This window comes from Tiliqua scincoides, chromosome 3 (assembly GCF_035046505.1).
Source record: "Tiliqua scincoides isolate rTilSci1 chromosome 3, rTilSci1.hap2, whole genome shotgun sequence".
In the NCBI taxonomy this organism is placed as follows: Eukaryota; Metazoa; Chordata; class Lepidosauria; order Squamata; family Scincidae; genus Tiliqua; species Tiliqua scincoides.
In genome coordinates, this window is record NC_089823.1 from 23,639,816 (window position 1) to 23,658,094 (window position 18,279).

Consider the following 18,279-nt stretch of genomic DNA (forward strand, 5'->3'; position numbering starts at 1 on the left):
ATTTGTCAAAAATGTTGATATTTTATGTTGAACTGTAAATGTTTTATTAGTAATTTAGTATCTTAACCCCATTTTGATAAACGGGATTAGGACTAATTATGTTTGCTTTTATGATTTCTCTATCTATGCCTAATAAAGGTTTATTCATTCATTCATTCAAGAATGAACCACAAAATAGTAACCAGGCAGTTCAGCTAAACTGAAAAACAATGGCCCAACTCCTAACCAACTTTCCAGCTCTGACATTAGCTCTGCCAATAGGGCATGTGCTGCATCTTGCAATTGACAGGCAGTCACTGAGGCCTCCTCAAGATAAGGGAATGTTTTTTCCCTTACCTTGGAACTCCATTGCCCTTAGGTCACTGCTGGAAACTTTGTTAGGATTGCGCCCAATGTCTATAAAAGGGTGTCTGCCATAGGGAGTTTGGTAGATATTGCATTCTGCACATACTGGGTGGAACTTTGAGGATGGGCAAAACTATTGATGGGCAAAACTATTAGATTCTCTGAATTATAATTGGGTTTGCAGGGGGAACATCACCAAAACAGCACACTTGAGAAACTCTAATCATGTCTGGGATCATAACTGAGACTAGTGTGCCCAGTTAGATGCCACATATACCAAGGCAAAAATACCTGTGTTTTTGGTATTCCTGTTCCTTTCTACTGGCTTATGCTGTGAGTTATTAATTTATTTGTAGGGAATATTCTTAAGCTCAAAGTTGTGTTACTAAACAGCAACATAAGATTTGTGCGATTGAGATTGAGGGATTTTGTCACCAGCGTTGTGGGGAAAAAATGTCTGTCATGACAGTGGGAGAGAAAGGGATGCTGGTTATGATAGACAGAAAGGAGGACAAAAAATTGTTGGCCAATTTCAATGAATTTAAGACAGCAGGGGAGGATGAGTCACGCCTCTCGATACTGAAGAAACTAGCAGTGGAAATCTCTGAATCTTTAGCAACTATATTTGGAAAACCCATGAAGGACATAAAGTCTCCAGTGACTAGAAAAGAATAAATATACAATGCTTTCTTTCAAGAAAAAAACAAGGAAGATTTGGGGATTCACTTGTGCTGGTGATGCTACCTCTCCACCTGGAATGGTTGCCCCCCCCCCAGCCCCCATACCAGCTGCAGCCACTCCTCTGGTCTCCAAAGCTGCCTACCAGCATGGTGGTAGCCCCTGAAGGCTAGTCACCCAGCCTGCTTCTACAGGCCTGTAGAGGGTAGGGGGGTGGCACTGGATTGTCTATGGGTGTGATGGTGGGCCTGCTTCCTATGGAATTACTCCAACAGATGCCATTGGTGTAGCATTTTTCCAGTGTCAGAAGCATGTCTGTTATCTGAAGGGGGGCTAGGATCTGGCACACGTCAACTCCTCTTCGTCCCTCCCATGTCACTACATGTAATAGCTTTTCAGAAAATAAATAAATCACTAAAGGGCTAAATTTAAGATTGTGATTTTATTTTTTTAGTTTTGACCAAATTATCAAAGTTTTTCTGGAAAAAAAAAACTTTTAAATTTTATTTATTTTAAAAGCTTCTATAACTCTTCTCCCAAAGGACCCAGCTGGTTTACTCTACAGACAATAACAACCAAAAATTACAAATAAAAAAGAATAAATAAAAATCAGTAAAACCAACAAGCTGCTAATGAAACGATGATCCCAAGATAAGTTTGTATTAAATGTAGTTTATTTCTAGATAGTAGTGAGTTTATCAGTACACTTAACTCTTTTGACGGAAAAGATTCATTCTGGCCTTATGCATGGAACTTGGAAACCTTGTTTTGTCATGCATAAAATGTATTTTTAGCATTTAGTAAATGCTGAATGATGAAATCTTTAAGTGTAGCTGTTCAAACTGGTGACAGGCCAGATGCGTGTCTCTGCAGCAACTTCATAGGACTGCCAACTCCGCCAAGTTCACCTTTTGCCCTTGCCTGTGAAGGAAGATGCTGCACTGTGACTAGGAATTGTGTGGGAACACTAACAAGGCTCTTGATTGGGGTTTTCCAAGACTGCCACATGTGAAGATGTATTAAAAACACATCATTCAACACAATACAGATGTCCACAAGAGATCAATTAGGGTTCAATCCTGAATTCAGCCAGTGCCAGCACTGAGTCTAACACGCCATAAGGCATGTTTACAGCACTGGGCCAATCCTAGTCAGGCGCCGGGCCTAGCACCAGCAGGAAGAGGACACACCACTGCCAGGAGTAAGTGTAACCACCGGGTAGGAGGGCAAGGTGTGGGAGGAACTGGGGTGGGAGGGGAAAGGATCAGCAGAGCTCTGCTCTGCCATATCCTGAACTCCATGTTGGGCCAGAAAGCCAGAAAACAGAGTTTTCTTGTGCCAGAAAAATAGCCAGTACAGAGACACCCCATTGAGGGGCTTGAAGCTTTCCCTGGGGAGACCTCTGGCTGCTTCCTGGCACCTGCTGGTTAAAGTGGTTCTTTGGCGCTCTTTGGCGCCGCTGCTCCAGCGGGCTCCAGGAAGCTTAGGATTGGGCTGCCCGTCTGGTCATGCAATTTGTCAACAAGAATGGCAACCATGTATGTCTCTGCAGTAGATAACAGGGTAGTTCTTTCCCTGTGAGCCAAAACATGATGCATATGATCAAGAATCTTGGGGGCAATTTTCTCATGGTTGCAATTATATATTAGGACTTTCGAAGCCTTTGATATTACAGATTCCTCTCTATTATAGCACTTTGCCTAGTATGTGGCAGCTATAGCCTTGGAAATTAATTAACCATTAAGTGAGTCATGAAGGAAGTTCATCCAGTGGTCTGACATTTTTGTTTGACTTCACTTCTCTCTGCACACCTGTCTCCCCTTTTTTCTGAGCTGGTTCTGAGTGATAATATGATTATTCTGCATGATGTCCACCATCTTGGCATGTTGCAATACCTTGGCCATGTCAGTACTGCCACACAGTCATCAAATGTGCATGTGCCAACAGGGAACAGACAATTAACCATTACAGCAACATTCATTGTCTTTGGGAGATGTTGGTCTCCTCAAAAGAACAAGGTAGATCTTTTTGTATTCTCATGAATACTCTGTATGTAAGTTTCAATGACATTCTTCCAAAAATCTTGGTATTGCTTTTTGCCTATATCCTTTATCTTGTGAAGTGAATCAACAGCCTCAACAACAGAACTTCATCTATCAAGTGATATTAAGTCTGGGAAGCCATCCAAGAATGGATTTCCCATGGTTTGTCTAGTTTGAGATAAGTTTCTGACTTCTCTCTGAAAGTTCATTTGAGTTGAGTGCCCTTGCTTGAGATGAGAAAAGTTAGGGGGCTATTTATTTATTTATTTATTTATTTATTTTATTCATACAGGTATTTATATACTGCCTTTCTTTGGTCGTCAGATTTCTCCTCAGACTTTAATCCAAGGCGGTTTACATAGGCAGGCTGTTCTAAACCCCCGTAGGGATTTTTACAATTGAATAGTTCTAGTCTTCCATAGAACTCCTCGTTCCAGCTGGATTCCTTTCCGGTCTGGCCTCTCTCTGACCCTTCCCCTCCCATGCTCCACTTGACGGCAACTCCTCTCTGCCACCGAGGGTCAGCTCATCAGCATATCAGCGTGTCGTCAGTTCTCAGGTACTTCCAGCTGTTTCGAACTGGCAGCCTCAGATCTTCAGGCATACAAGGTGGCAGCTCTATTTCTGTATCATCATTATACAGATAATTTCTGTATCATCATTACAAAGATGCTTTCCTTCAAACTTTTTCAATGTTCTGACTAGTCTCTGGCACCTGAAAGCAACTTAATTTTCTTCACTAACTCCAGCTGCATTCCTTAGCAATTCTGTTTTCTAGCTGATGAATTTGATCAACAGGGTGTGCAGAGAATTTTATTTTAGGTCTAACAAACCTTTGTTGTAAATTCTCAGCACCTCCCTGATTGGTCCTAGTAACGAATGATTTTATATCCCTTATATGTATTTGGCATCAGACTTCCACAATGTAGTTAAGCGACAACAAAGAATAGAGGTGTCAGATCCTCTAAGACAGGGGTGCTCAATAGGTGGATCGTGAGGTAGATCGCGAGGCAAAATGAGTAGATTGCGGAGTGCCGACCCCCCCCTTCAGGTGCCTCTGGGAGGAAACGCCGGGAGTAAGGCCCATTGTACTCAATGGGGCTTACTCCCAGGTAAGTGTGGCTAGGATTGCAGCCTCACAGCCTAATCCTAGGCATGTCTACTCAGGAGTAAGTCCTGTTATACTCAGTGGGGCTCAAGGTACACCAACATACATTGTACACATAAATGTTACATGTTATGATGGCGTGAACATTGTAAAAAAAAACTCTGGTAGATCTCCGGGCCTTGCTGGGTTTCAAAGTAGCTCTCGAGCCAAAAAAGTGTGAGCACCCCTGGTCTAAGATGTCAACATACAAAAGCCAGCTGCATGATCAGAATGAGTTTTATATCAGACAAGATCCCAGAACAAGAAAGCAGGACTCTTCCACTGTGCATCATTCTTCTAGGATTCTATTGACGCTTTGAGATGGGAAAGCCTGAGCTTGACACCAGTGGCTAAAATTGTGAAAACCTTGGTATTTCCAAATAATACCTTCATGTTATAAACCATTCAATGTGGAATTAAAGCAGAATACAATGAAACAAACCCTGTCAGAATATCTCTATTCTATCAAAAGTTACAGCCAAATAACCAGAAAATAAAAACACAACTGCATTATGTAACAAAAACTGGATTTTTAAAACTTAAAACTGATCAATGAGACAGGCAGCCCAATCCTGAAGTGCCTGGGGCACCCAGACTCAGCGGCACCAAGAAGGGCTGCCACCGGATCCTGCACCTCCCGAGCTACCGTGGGAGGCGACTCGGGAGAAGGGGACTTTCGTCCCCTTCCCCCGAGTAAGGTAAGCAGCCCCACAATTGGGCTACTTACTTTACCGCCGATCTTTCGGCGGTAAGGTAAAGGCACTTGTGTAGGGCACGCAGCCCTATACAAGTGCCCTGGATCCTGCGGAGCGGAGCTCCATGGACCCACCTCCCATCCCTCCCCCTGGCACATCTCTAGCCCACCCCCCTCCCCACGTCACACATCCCCGTCATGCCTCCTCCCCGCCCTGTCTCCGCCCCCGCCGGCCTCCCCTCTCCCCAGAACACCTCCTCCCTGCCCCCGCCCCCATCCCCGCCTACCGTTCCGCAGCTCGGCGGTCTGGGAGACCGCTGAGCCGCAGAAGGTGGGCAACCACCCCATGCTAGCCCAGCACTGGCTGATGCTGTGCTAGCACTGGCGGGAGCCTGGCGGTGAAGCTGGCAAATGTGCCTTATGGCACGTTTGCGACAGTGCTTGGCAGCACAGAGCCGTGCCACCAAGCACAGGATTGTTCTGCGAGCCAATTAGGTGTTGTTATGATACAGCAGGGAACTAATAAGGTGATAATAGGAGACAGCTCTCATTTCCACATATCATAATACAGTTACCCCTGCTAACTGCGCAAAGGGGTAAGAGGAGTTTTAAATGGTACTCCTCTTATATTTAGCAGAGGAAGAATAACTTTCCCCCTACACCCCAGCGCAGTGTCTCTAACTGATATGATGCACACTTTTTATTTATTTACTTAATGAATTAAATTTTGTTTTGTTTTGAGGGGGGGGGCTACAAAATTTTCTTTGACTCTAGGTATTTTTATTAGCAGATAGCAGAGCAGATAGCAGATAGATACCTTAGCTATGCTTCTGGCTGGGGGAGTGTAATGGAAGATCAGAAGATCATCAGGTGGATGATGTGGTGTTGACAGTGATCCCATGTTTTGACAGCTGTTTGACAGCTCTGGGAAGGGCAGGGCTGGCTCCACAGCTGTAATCAATCAAGGCCAATGGAGACTCTGATGGACACCTGAGCTTCATTTGACCTTGATGAGACTTTGAATGGACTGAAGAGATGGCTCAGCTGAGCCTAACTTGGACTTCTCACAGCTGAGCTGGATTTGGATTTAACAAGGGACTGCAGGATAAAAGGCAGCTTCAGAAGGAGCCAAGGGCTGGTCAAGCAGGACGCTGACCAAGAGGGCTACCTGACCCAGACCTACAGGAAGAGAGGACTGCCAGGACCCTGCTGGAGAAGACACACTGCTGGAGAGGAGGAACTCTACTGCAGAAGACTGGACTGTGTTTTGGAGACGGATTGGACTTGGAGGCTTCAGACGTTACCCCCGGAGTTAAGTGGAGTTTTGGGGAGGGAAAGCCTCTGGACAAGGGGACTTGCAGGGAGTGGCTGTGTCTGTAGCAATAAATTCTTGTTATTTGCTATAGATAAGGAGTTCTGTGTTCATTCCATTGCACACTGCAGCTGTTGTTCCTGGAAAAGGAGGGTGTTAATTAGCCAAAAAGCGGGCATTAAAAGGGAGTTGGGATATTTGGACGGGACAAATTGCCGTGGTCGGCAGGAGTCGAGAATTTGGCAGAACAGGGAGGCAGCAGTGCAAGTGAGCTGCTGGGTGGAGGAGGCAGATTCTCCCCCATTTTCACTTTTTTAAAAGTCCAGGCATGACATCACTTCCGGGGCATCAACACCTGGCTACAGGATCATTAGCTTGCCACTGAGTGTCATGTATGCATTCCTCGCCCCAGCATGTATGGCTTGCAGCAGCAGCAGCAGCCAAAGCCGCGTGCCTGCGGTAGCACCCTCAGCGAGTCGGGGTGAGATGGGAAAATCCTAGGAGCCGAAGGAATCCTTAAGATCCTAGGAAATCTTAGGAAAGATCTTAGGAAATTTTGGGGGCCCCTCCTTTGGTTTCTGGGCCTCCGTTTGACCCTGGGCTAGGGTACAAATTACACCCTTTACCTCCCTCTGGTGGGTACTAGCAGCAACTGCTCCAGTGATGTGCAGTGGGTGGGGAGGCAGGTGAGGCAGTGCCTCCCCACCTGAGTCCTTTGAACCGCGGGTGGGTTGTGAGCGCTTGAGCCTCTGGTGGGGAGGCACTGCCTCACCTGCCTCTCCACCCACCACCGCACTGGTACTCCTAGGTAAAGAGTCAGATGGTCTTGCATCAGACTCTCCCCCTCTGCCCAGGGAGCCAGTGGGCAAGGGAGGTGGCTGGCGGTGAGACGAGGCGCGCGGGGGCTGCCGGAGGCAGCGGGCAGGTGAGGGGCGTGCGCAGAGCACCCCCTGTCCGCCTGCCTCTTCCCAGCCGCCAGCGGAGGCTTCACTCTGCTCCTGGCGCGGCTTTCTTGCACCGCCCTCCCTCCGCAGCCGCCAGACGCGCTGGGCAGCCTGGTGGAGGTCTGCTTGCCCGGCTCCCTGGGGAAAGGCGCGCTGAGCCTGGCGCTCCAGCCGAAGCGGGGCTGCTTGTCCCTGAGCGCCTTCTCGGGGGCTGCTGCGTCTGCCGCTGACTGCCCAGAGCAGAGCGCAGGACGGCTGACGCCGCGGGCGGGCGGGCGCGCCCCTCAGCCTCTCCGCCAGGCGGGCAAGCCGGTCACTTGGTCCCCCTCCGCCCAATGAGGGCGCCCGCAGGATCCCCAGGTAAGTCCTGCGCTGCCCTCCTGCCTTAGCCTGCAGCCCGCCCCTCCCCCGATGCCAGTTCCCCAGCAGGGTCCTCTCTGCCAGTGGCGTAACTGGAGGGGTGCAAAGCACTAGGCTTTGCAGGAAGCCTCCCCCAGGGCGACCAGATGTCCTCACCGCCCAAGAGGACCAGGCACCCCACAATGTAGGACACCCCAGAAAAATGGAGGGCGTGACCAAATAAAAGCTGAAAACACTCATACATGCATTTCATATGGTTAGTTCAGGGCACAAGCCTAACCAGGTCTACTCAGAAGTAAGTCCTATTTTGTTCAGTGGGGCTTACTCTCAGGAAAGTGTGGTTAGGATTGCAGCCTTGCAGCCCAATCCTATCCGCACTTTCCTGAGAGTAAGCCCCATTGAGACTAATGGAACTTCTGAGTAGACATGCATAGGATTGGGCTGTCAAAATATAATTTATTTCATATAATGTACTCATTACAAGAAAGCTCTGTGCTGCCTGCAGAGGTCTGCTCACAGGGAAAAGGAGGACATTTAAGTTCTTTTCTAGGGCACAAGGCTAAAAAAGAGGATATGTCCTGGAAAAAGAGGACATGTGGTCACCCTGACCTCACCATGGCTTGCAAGCAGCCCCTCCCCTTTGGAGCCATTCTGGGTGGGGGGAGCAAAGCATAGGTGAACACCTTAGAACACCTCCCCCTCCCGGAATGGTTCAGAAGGGAGAGACCGCTTGCACACCATGGTGAGGCTCCCTGCAAAACTTAGTGCTTTGCACCCCCTCCAGCTACGCCACTGCTCTCTGCTTCCTCTCTCCTCTTCCGGCATGCAAGAGCCAAAATAAGCTTCCCAGCTGCCTCCAGTTTTATCTTGATAACTTTTTCCTCCAGTTTTCTATTTATCACCATGTTTTTTTGACATTCACCATTCCTAAACATACAGGTGATGAACCCTCTGGCATGTATCCCCTTCTGGTATGCCAAGCCCTTGGCCATTCACCAGTTAGTCACTGTAGAAATAGAGAATTCATTCTTCTAAGTATTCGCCTACTTTGGAAGCCTCATCCTTGACTTGGGGAATATTTCTCCTGTCATATGCCCAGTGTCCTATCCTGTTACCTACTTGGTGTATATACTGTACTGTACAAATATCTGTACAGGTGTGTCACATACAAGCATGCCTTCTTTTGTATACGTGTGCAGCCTGAGACATGCACCCTTTCTGTATGTTATAAGCCTCAAGTTATGGTCCTTTGCTATCTTTACCCCAGCATCTGATGCTCCTCCTGTCCTTCCCGTCTCTTCCTGTCCTCACTCCTAGTCTTCATTATGCTCTACGATGTTCCTACACATATTCCTTTCATTGTTATATACGCACTGTACTTTATTTAATGTTTAGCACCAGTCCTGTAAGTACTCTTTGCCTACATATTTATATTCCCATCTAGTACTTGGATTATGCCAGAAGCTTATGACCTTGCTGCCAAGGTCCACCCCTTCCAGCCTACTCCACACTCTCCCCCTCCCGGCCCCAAAAGCTCCCCTCCCCACCCCCCACTGCCAACTTACCAGCTGGTAGAGTCTCTTGCAAGACACTAGCACATGCACCACATCTCTGGCCATTTGCAGCAGCAGCTTAGAAGTGCACAATGGTGTCCTGGCTTTCATGCCACTAGAAAGGGCCTTGTACTGCCAGAGCGCAAGTTCTAATAGTGCAAGGCCCAAACAGTACTGGGCTGTTAGAGCCATTGAAACAAATGGGACTTACCTCTGAATAGTTATGTATAAGTAGTTGTGCACCTTGGGTGTTTGGGTGCACTTGCCCAGGCCTCCTGCAGCCTCCCCGGAGGTGCGGGGAGCCCTGTGCAACATTCGGCAGGGCTCCCCAGGTGAGGAAAAGTGAAAGCGGAGCGATTGCGCCCCGCTTCGCAAAACCAGAAGTGGAGCACGATTCCTCCGCTTTCCCTTCTGACGGGGCTGCAGGGACTGGAGTGCACCCTGCAGCAGCTGCCCATTTGTGCGGGGAGCCCTGCGTGAGTGCCTGCACCTACAGCGCCCGCTCAGATCACTCCACTCTCCCTTTCCCTGACCTGGGGTGCCCTGCAGGCACTCGCGCAGGGCTCCCCGCACACAGGGACGGCTGCTGCAGGGACTAGAGCAGGGGTGCCCAAACCCCGGCCCGGGGGCCACTTGCAGCCCTTGAGGCCTCTCAATGCGGCCCTCAGGGAGCCCCCAGTCTCCAATGTGCCTCTGGCCCTCCTGAGATTTGTTGGAGCCCACACTGGCCTGATGCAACTGCTCTCAACATGATGGTCAACTGTTCGACCTTTCACATGAGCTGTGGTATGAGGGCTCCCTCCATTGCTTGCTGTTTCACATCTGTGATGCAGCAGTGGCAGTAAAGGAAAGGCAAGCCTTGCTTTGTGCAAGGCCTTTTATAGGCCTTGAGCTATTGCAAGACCTTCATTCATTCATATAAGTTCACCTTTAATAAATTCATTTATGTAAACTTATGTAAATTTATTCAAATTTTAAATGTAAATTAATTCTTTTTTTCCCCCGGCCCCCGACACAGTGTCAGAGAGATGATGTGGCCCTCCTGCCAAAAACTTTGGACACCCCTGGACTAGAGGGTGCACCCCAGTCCCTGCAGCCCCCTGAGCGATGCAATCCTGGGGATCGCGTAGCTGCCTTCCCCCTGCCCCTGCTGCCTCCCCCGCCCCCGCAAAGACTTACTGCGGATTTCAAACTCCCAGAGAGTTTGAAAACCGCAGCTATAAGTCTTTAACAGCTGGTTGGTTTGCAGAATATAGATAAATTGTTGTGCTGAAAATCTGAGTCGCTCAGTGAAGGGCAATTTTATCAGCAAGAACCAATTGATGTATGCTTATCAGTTTGTTCTTCACATCAGCTTACATGAGCACTCCAGGAAAACCAATTTTGTAAGCAGTAGAATGAATGGACAGAACAACTATGGGCACATCTCAACTCTCTCGTTGAAATCAATTAAACTGGAATGTGCTTAATGTTGGCTGGATTTTTTAGTGGGAAAAATGAACTTAAATACATAACTCACAGATACCTGCCTATAAGTAGATCTCACAGATAAGTCGAGGGCAGGTTTTGAGGCAAGAATCATAGAATTTTCTGTGACCTTCAGATAAGTCAGGGTCATAAACTTAGGGGGTGTCTGATTAGTTTTGTCTGATTTTACCCTAGGCCAGATCCTGAAAAATAACCTACCAGTAATTGTTACCTAAGAACTGACAGTCTCTAATTTATTAAAAATATAGTAAAAGATCATAAGATTCATTTTTATTCATAAGCTTTTAAATTCTGGTCATCACCATCTTTTTGTAAACACTATCAGAGAGTAATGGCACTGTAAACAACATGGTAATAGAACAGTGGTTCCCAACCTGGGGTTCAGGTACCCCCAGGGGCACTCAACAGGACCTTTAGGGGTACTTGAAAGAGAATGGAATAATGGCAGTGCTCCAGAATGCCTTGCAGGGCCAGCAAGGCAGGAAGGGAGGTAGCTAGTTGACTGTGATAGCCCCACCAATAGCTAATTTTTGGTGATCAATTCATGTATGAACCAGTGATTGAAGACCAGCACAGGAAAAAAACTAAAACATAAAAAAGTGATCTATCACTCAGAATTTCTCAGCACACTTCTGGTGCAAAACAGTGCAAAGGCAGTGTCTTCTGCTCTTCAAACAGATAAAAAGAGGAAACACTGTGATAAATACATGAAGTCTGGGCTTTCATATAGAGGAGATGAGGGCTTGTATTACTGCAAACATTTTGCTAATGTGAAGGGTACAATTTATGGAAATGGGCTGCCAAGCGATATGCAAGTGAAAAAGGTTGGGAACCACTGCAGGAGATGCATGAATCAAATCCACCTTTAAGGTGGACATGAGGAGAAGCATGAATCAGACACCTTTAAGGTGTGTTAAGCCAGAAGCTCTACATATAACATACAACTTAGAACACAACTGGGAATGTGCAATTCAATTCACAGCTGAGACAAGCAACAGCAAATGGCTGTGACCAAGTGCAGCTGCACACAGAAGCAGACCCATTGCTTTCTCTGGGTGTTATTCGTAAGTAATGGTGTTCTGAATTGTAGTTTGTGAGACATTCCATGGGAGTGTTTCCACTTTCAGGGAAGGTGCATCCTGCAGCTGGAACAAGCCCACCCTCACCTGGTCTGAGGGCTGTTTCCTCCTCTTGATTTACAGCAGGAACAAGGCTGTCAGGGGGGTTTCACTCTTAAAGAAGTGGGGTGATTCTGGGAATGTGCCAGCTCTGCTCTCTGTCTTGGGGGGATGTGCCAATGGAAACTGCTGTCTGCTGGTCTAATCAGTTTCCTGGTCAGTTTCCCTGATCCCATGGCTTGTAAATAGGGGGCAGAGAAAGAGGGTGTTGTGACTATGTACATGTTAGGCCTTGGTTGGGATGTGGAGCCTGAACCAAACTAAGTCAGTAATGGAGAAGTTGCTAGCAGTTCCTAGCTGCAACAATGTGAGTAAACAAACACAAGGATTGTTGTCTCTCCTCTGCTGGCCTGAAAGGACAGACAACAAGAATTACAACCCATTGGAATGTAGCACCTTTGCAGACAGACCAGTGCCTTATCAAGCTGATGAAATGCAACTGTGGATCTCCAGTTGGGAGGGGTAAGAACTAAGAGGGCTAGCAACCAGGCCCACTTCCAGAAGGTTCTGTCCTCAAAAGTTTCTGATTGGACAGTCTAAATAAGTATGAAGTCACCTCAGTACTATTAGCATAAGAAGTATAATAATGAGGCCCAAAGGGTGGGTCCGGTCCCTTCTTGGACAGAGGTTTTGGGTGCAACATCCTACATGCTGTGAGCTCCATTGTCCAACATGGGCATCTGGCTTCACAGGTAGCCTGGAGCTAAAAGATCTACAAGAAACTGACCCAGGTGAGAGATAGGAATTAATAGAGGTAGCCAGCTAGCTTTGTTATTTTGTTGCTGATATGTTTCCTAGATGTTTATGCCTCTAGCATTTGCTGCCTTATGTAACTTATGTAACCTGATGTACTTAATAAACTAAAATCTATTTTACTAAGTTGTTTCATTGTCTGTTGGGGACAAAGGTTCAGAATCCTGCCTAACCTTTCAGCAAGCTACCAAGTGTTCATTGAGGTCTAGCAACTTGAGGACTGAAGCTTTAATTGGAGAAAGAGCTCAGTGCTTGCAAGGGATAGAGTTAAGCCTAGAGGGTCTCAGTGTCCCTAGACTGAGGCACTGGCACATACAGGGTGGTGGCAGTACTACTGGACAGGGGGGCCTTGAGGGCTTTAGGGTTCAAAACCAAGAACTCTGAGCGCCCCAAACCCCCCTAAGTTTGTGACAGAGGGACAGTGGGGATTGGAGAAGAGAAGGGGGCACAGCTGGGGAGGAGAAGGGGTAGAAAACAGTTCAACAGAGTGAAGGCTGGTGGAGGAAGAGAGGGGCTGGGGCTGAAGGGCAGAGAGAAGCAAGCAGTGCAGGAGGGGGGGGAGGCTGTGTGGGGGGCTCCTCTCCTCCCTCTTGCTCAGAAGAAGCAGATACAGAGCTGTAGACTCTGCATGAAGAAGCAGCCCTCCTGTCTCTCTCCCCATCTTCAAGCCTTTCCTGGGAGTAAGCTCCATTGACAATAATGGAACTTACTTCTGCGCAGGCATACACAGGCTTGGGCTCAAAGGCTGCCATCCTATGTACACTTTCCTGGGAGTAAGCCCCATTGACAGTAATGGAATTTACTTCTGAGTTGACATGCACAGACTTGGGCTCAAAGGCTGCCATCCTATGCGCACTTTCCTGGGAGTAAGCCCCATTGACAATAATGGAATTTACTTCTGAGTAGGCATGCACCGGCTTGGGCTTGAAGGCTGCCATCCTATGCGCACTTTCCTGGGAGTAAGCCCCATTGACAATAATGGAATTTACCTCTGAGTAGGCATGCACAGGCTTGGGCTCAAAGGCTGCCATTCTACGCACACTTTCCTGGGAGTAAGCCCCACTGATGACACGCATGGGATGCGCTCCAGGCTCCCGCTCCCCTTTCCTGTCCTTTAGAAGACTAGGAGGGGTGGAGGAAGAGGAAGTCAGAGCCGAGGAGACCAGGCTTGTGGAGCCTGAGCGGGTGGGACTGCAATGCCCAGGAGCAGCGAGGAGGAGGGAGCGGCAGGTGAGCTGAGCAGCTCCCAGGCTCCCCGCTCGAGGTGTGGAGTCAAGTGCTTCCTAAGCACGCGGTGGGGGAGCGGGTGGTGCGTCACTCTCCCCAGCAGCACCACTGCTGCTCCGCAGTGTGCCTGAAACAGCCCTGACCCCGAGTGGCCCCGCAGATAAGGCAAAGGGTTGATTCAGGAGCGATCTGTTGGGACAAATTTATCGCCCTATAGGCGAGTATCTACAGTGTTTGGAATTTGGTGTAGTTTAATGTTCTAAAGTAATATAATCCAGTAGAGGGCACTGCAGCTCACTAAGAATAATTCAGTGAATTCATCAAGACTTTATTGCTGCTGTAGGTGAACTGTCTTAAAATTTCAATTCTATCTCTTTTGATTCTGATCAAATGAATATGTAGATAATTCGAAATGAAGTGCATTTGCAAAGAACTCCTTCCCCCTTCTAATATTTCCATCCATTTAAGTAAAGTTTTAGTTACTTGTGGGGGAAAGAATTTATTTTCTACTGTACTTGTTTAGGGTGACATTGTTTTGCTTGTAGAATTGATGGCACCAGGGAGTGTGTATCTTTGGAACACAATTCTCTTTCCCTGAGCAAGTGTTAATGTCAGCAGGCTGCCCGCTGCTGTTGAAACTAGTCTCTAGCAGTGTTTCTCAAACTTTGAGGGAGCTTTACTCCCTCAGTAAGTCTTTGTGGGGGAGGGGCTAGGGCAGGATTGCTTTGCTAAAGGGGGGGCGAATGGGGGTGCTTTTACTTACTTTGTGTAGATAGGGCTGCAGCAGGCTGCAGGAGGTGTGGATAGCCCTGCACAGCCCTCCAAAGCACTCCCAGAGGCTTGCAACGTTCACTCCTGAGTTTGCAGCTGCGGCAGGCAAGAAGGGAGACACTCTGCCCCCACGCTGGGGAGCGCCTGGCAGGGAGTGGGCAGTGCAGGATGCTCCCTGTGCGCTCCCTGCTCTCCATTGGTTCAGCAGCAGTGGCAGCCATCATGCTCCTGCTCTGCTCCCTGCCCCCATGGGCAGCAGGACTGCGGTGAGTGTGTGCGGTGGGCTCCAAGAGGGTGCAGGGGAGGGCTGGGCCAGCAGGTTGCCCCCATACCACCCTGCCTCCTCCTGGGCTCCTCCGGCTCCTGGAAAAATGGGGGGGCCCGCCAGGTACAGGCAGGAAATGTAGCTGCCGGGAACCCCACATGAGGCCTAGAGAATGTACCATTGCCCGTCCACCTGCAGAGTACTCCCTACCGTGACCCAGGCTGGGAGCAGATGGCCCCCTCGCCCCTTCCATCTGCCTGTGTGACTGCACAGATGAGGTGAGAGGGCGATTCACCTGTGATTTTTTTCACACAAATTTCTCGCCTTATAGGCAAGTATCTATGGTAGTTAGAAGGGACAAGAGCAGAGCAGGAGGTGGGTGCTGGTTGTTAACTGATAGGCATTGTGCCCACCTTGCTCTCTTGCTGTCATTACAATATGTTTTCCTAAAATAAATCTTCAAGGGAGGATGGTCAAAACTTCAGAGAAATGTGTTAATTCCTCACAATTGAAGAGGATTTAAGTTCCTCGCAAGTTGTTTCCCTGCTGGTGCATCTCCCATTCTGCTCAATGAGGTTTCTTCCCAGGAAAGCGTGGCTAGGATTACCTATAACTGCATCCCTATTCTAATACAATAGGTTGCAGCCGAATCCTATGCTGTTCTGGTGCCCATTGGAGCAGCGGTGCTGAAATGGCTAGCGCTGCATCCTGTTGAAAGAAGCCATGCTTTACAGGGTAGCAGGGAGAGCTATCTATAAAGTTGTGGACAAGACTGAATAGATCACACACACACAAAACATATAGGCGGACCTCTGCCTCTGTGGATCAGGGATCTGCGGATGTAATTACCATGGATCAGGGGGCCTGTGCCCCCGTGCGGTCTGTGCCGACTTCCCGCTAGTGGGAAGCGCTAACGCTGGTGTTTCTTCCTTAAACAAAGCGAAATTGTTACTAAAATGAAGAGCAACCGAACCAGCCTGCACGCTAGATGGAGACTAACTGAACATGAAGTGCTTCCTGTTCATGTTGAGTATCAGCCCAGTCTAAAGCTGGTGGCTCCATTGGGTGCAGTGGTGTCAAATTGGCTATTGCTGCATGCAGCAGCGCCACTGAGGCCGCTGGAATTCCCCTGGGGGGAAAGAGACATTCATCCCCTTCGCCCAGGGAAAGCCCCAAGCCTCGCAATGAGGCTTCTCAAGGCTGCACCAGCTATTTTGCTGGCGCAGACCTGAGGGACACTGTGTTGGACCAGAAGGGTTAACGTGAAGTTCACAATCCTGCAGAGCAGAGATCCACCAGTTCCAGAATTACTCTTAGCTTTTCATCTCTGAAAGCATTAGTACTGAACTAGCTAGTTTGTCATAGAGTAAAATTAGCTCTGTCTGTGTTGCCAGTGTAAGGCAGTGGAATGTGAGATGTGGCCAAATGGGTAAACAAGTTCAGCCACGCCTAAAATATCTTCCACTCCAGCCACAAGTGGGGAAAGTCATTCTGTAAGTCAGAAAGAGTCTGGTCATAGTTAGTTCAGCAATTTCTGCTGCTTTTTAGTCTCCTAAGGTAAGGAGGTATGCTTGGATATATTAAAGTTATGAATTATAATTAGTATAGTACACTAACATCTTTAAAACGATTGTGAGAGTGCTTTCAGTTCTGTTTCTCTGCCCTTCTGTCTGCCATTAGGCTGTTGCTATCTTAGCTTCAAGCATGAAACAGAGAATTTAATGTTTTGATCTTTATGAATTATTAATTACTATATACCCTGAGTATAATCTTTTCTAAACAAGCAATAACACTGATTGGTTCATTGCATGTTACGTTGCTACATGGTATTAAAAAGACTGGGTAATATCAAAATGTTATGTACTCTATGGTAACTGGGACAGGATACTGTATACCTTATGTCTCTTTAACTCGTAAGAAAATGTGGCTCTTTTGGCATGCAAGTTTTTTTTTGGCAAGGGATTTTCTTGTGCATGTGAATGCTTGGCTAACTTTTAATTAGAAAATAATCTGTACAATCTGTACCCAACTGTGGATTTTTCTTGCAATTGCCATATTTGGGCATAGGTATAAAAATTATTATATTTTCCGTTACATTCTCTTTGAGTCCAAATGTATTAAATAATACACATGCACAAAATCAACCACATTTATTATATTTTACATATTATGTATCAAATATTACGTTTGAAATTCACTGAACTAGACCATTTCCACAAATGGGACACCTAGTCTTGCATTTCTCAAACGTGTAAAAAGAATGAACACTACCTTGACTAGAATGTATATCTGTGATTAAAAATGGCAGTCTTATTGTTTTCTGTACTATATCAAGAATAGCCACAAGCACTGCATTCTGGATTAAAAGGCATTCCTAGTATCACTTGAGAAAGTGGTCATGATTAATCCAGTTTTAATGCCAGTAGATTTTGTACTTTTATTTATTTCTGTCTCATATTCCAATTGATCAAATCCACAAGGTTAGCATACAGTGAAAAAATACACAAAAACGATAAAACAGTATGTGGATTAAAACAGAAATTAAATGGAAGCATGAAAGTAGCAATTCATTAAAAAAAACTCATGTTAATTAGAAGCCACTTACAGCATAAATTACCCCTGGGGGGCTGGGGATAAGAATAGGTCCTCGGTTTGGCTGTACTTGTCGTAAGAGGCGACTAAACAGCCACCGGGTAGATGGGACTCGTCAGCCTGGGAAGGCAGCTCATCTGAGAGAAGGAAAACTCTGATCCCAAACCTCCACTGCCTTGTGGCTACATCCAGTTATGGAAAAGGCTTCAGGAGTCAACCTCGAGGCAAAATCCGGAGCCGGAGTCCCTGAGGCAGTTCATGGCTGAACACAGTCATGTTCTGGCAACTCCTGCGACGCCGCTGGAACCAACCGTATTGGCCTCTGCCTTTCCATTGGACCATTTCAGCGACGTGGAGAGGGGGGATTTGCTGCATGGGTAACAGCCTATCCTCCATACCTACTTTACCCAGGCTTCGCGCACTGGAGAGGACACTCTGTTCCAGAACCACCATTCAGAGCGTGACACCATAGTCTTCCAAGACTGAAGGATGCCAACTTTACAGCATAAATTTATGCATGTCTACTCAGAAGTCCCATTAAACACAATGGGCAATTGTGTTCAGTGGGGTTTACTGCCAGGAAAGGGAATGTAGATTGCAGCCTAAATTTGCTCTAGCCAAATATTTCCTTGACAACCCAGATTCCTTATCTTCAGACCTGTTTCTTTTTTTGCAGTGGATGCTTTTCTTCACTAAAAGCTATTGGGTAGCATCTTAATAGATGCTAGTTTTTGAATGGATGGAAATAACTTCTCTTAGTGCAAGGAGGACAATTTGCACATTCTTCCTCCTTTGGCAACCCTTTCTGCTGCATCCCATCCAGAGTGACTTTTCAGGAAGCACAGGGCCTGAAGGGAAGAGGAAAGAGTGCCAATGGTCCCTTGCAGGGAATGTCCTTCAATGTGCTTTAGCATTTGGATGCAACCCACT

The 18,279-nt window shown here is 47.3% G+C and overlaps 1 protein-coding gene across 6 annotated transcripts in view; it reads left to right on the forward strand.

Moving 5' to 3' along the window:
* The first annotated feature begins 16,207 nt into the window (after window positions 1-16,207).
* SGCG (sarcoglycan gamma) overlaps window positions 16,208-18,279 on the forward strand; it is a 28,492-nt gene continuing 26,420 nt past the window's right edge. The window contains exon 1 of one of the 6 annotated variants that reach the window (XM_066621928.1): window positions 16,208-16,314. The gene's annotated coding sequence lies outside the window, so the exon portion shown is untranslated. Of the gene's footprint in view, window positions 16,323-18,279 lie in introns of all 6 variants that reach the window. The other 5 variants (XM_066621929.1, XM_066621934.1, XM_066621935.1 and 2 more) reach the window with 5 other exon arrangements.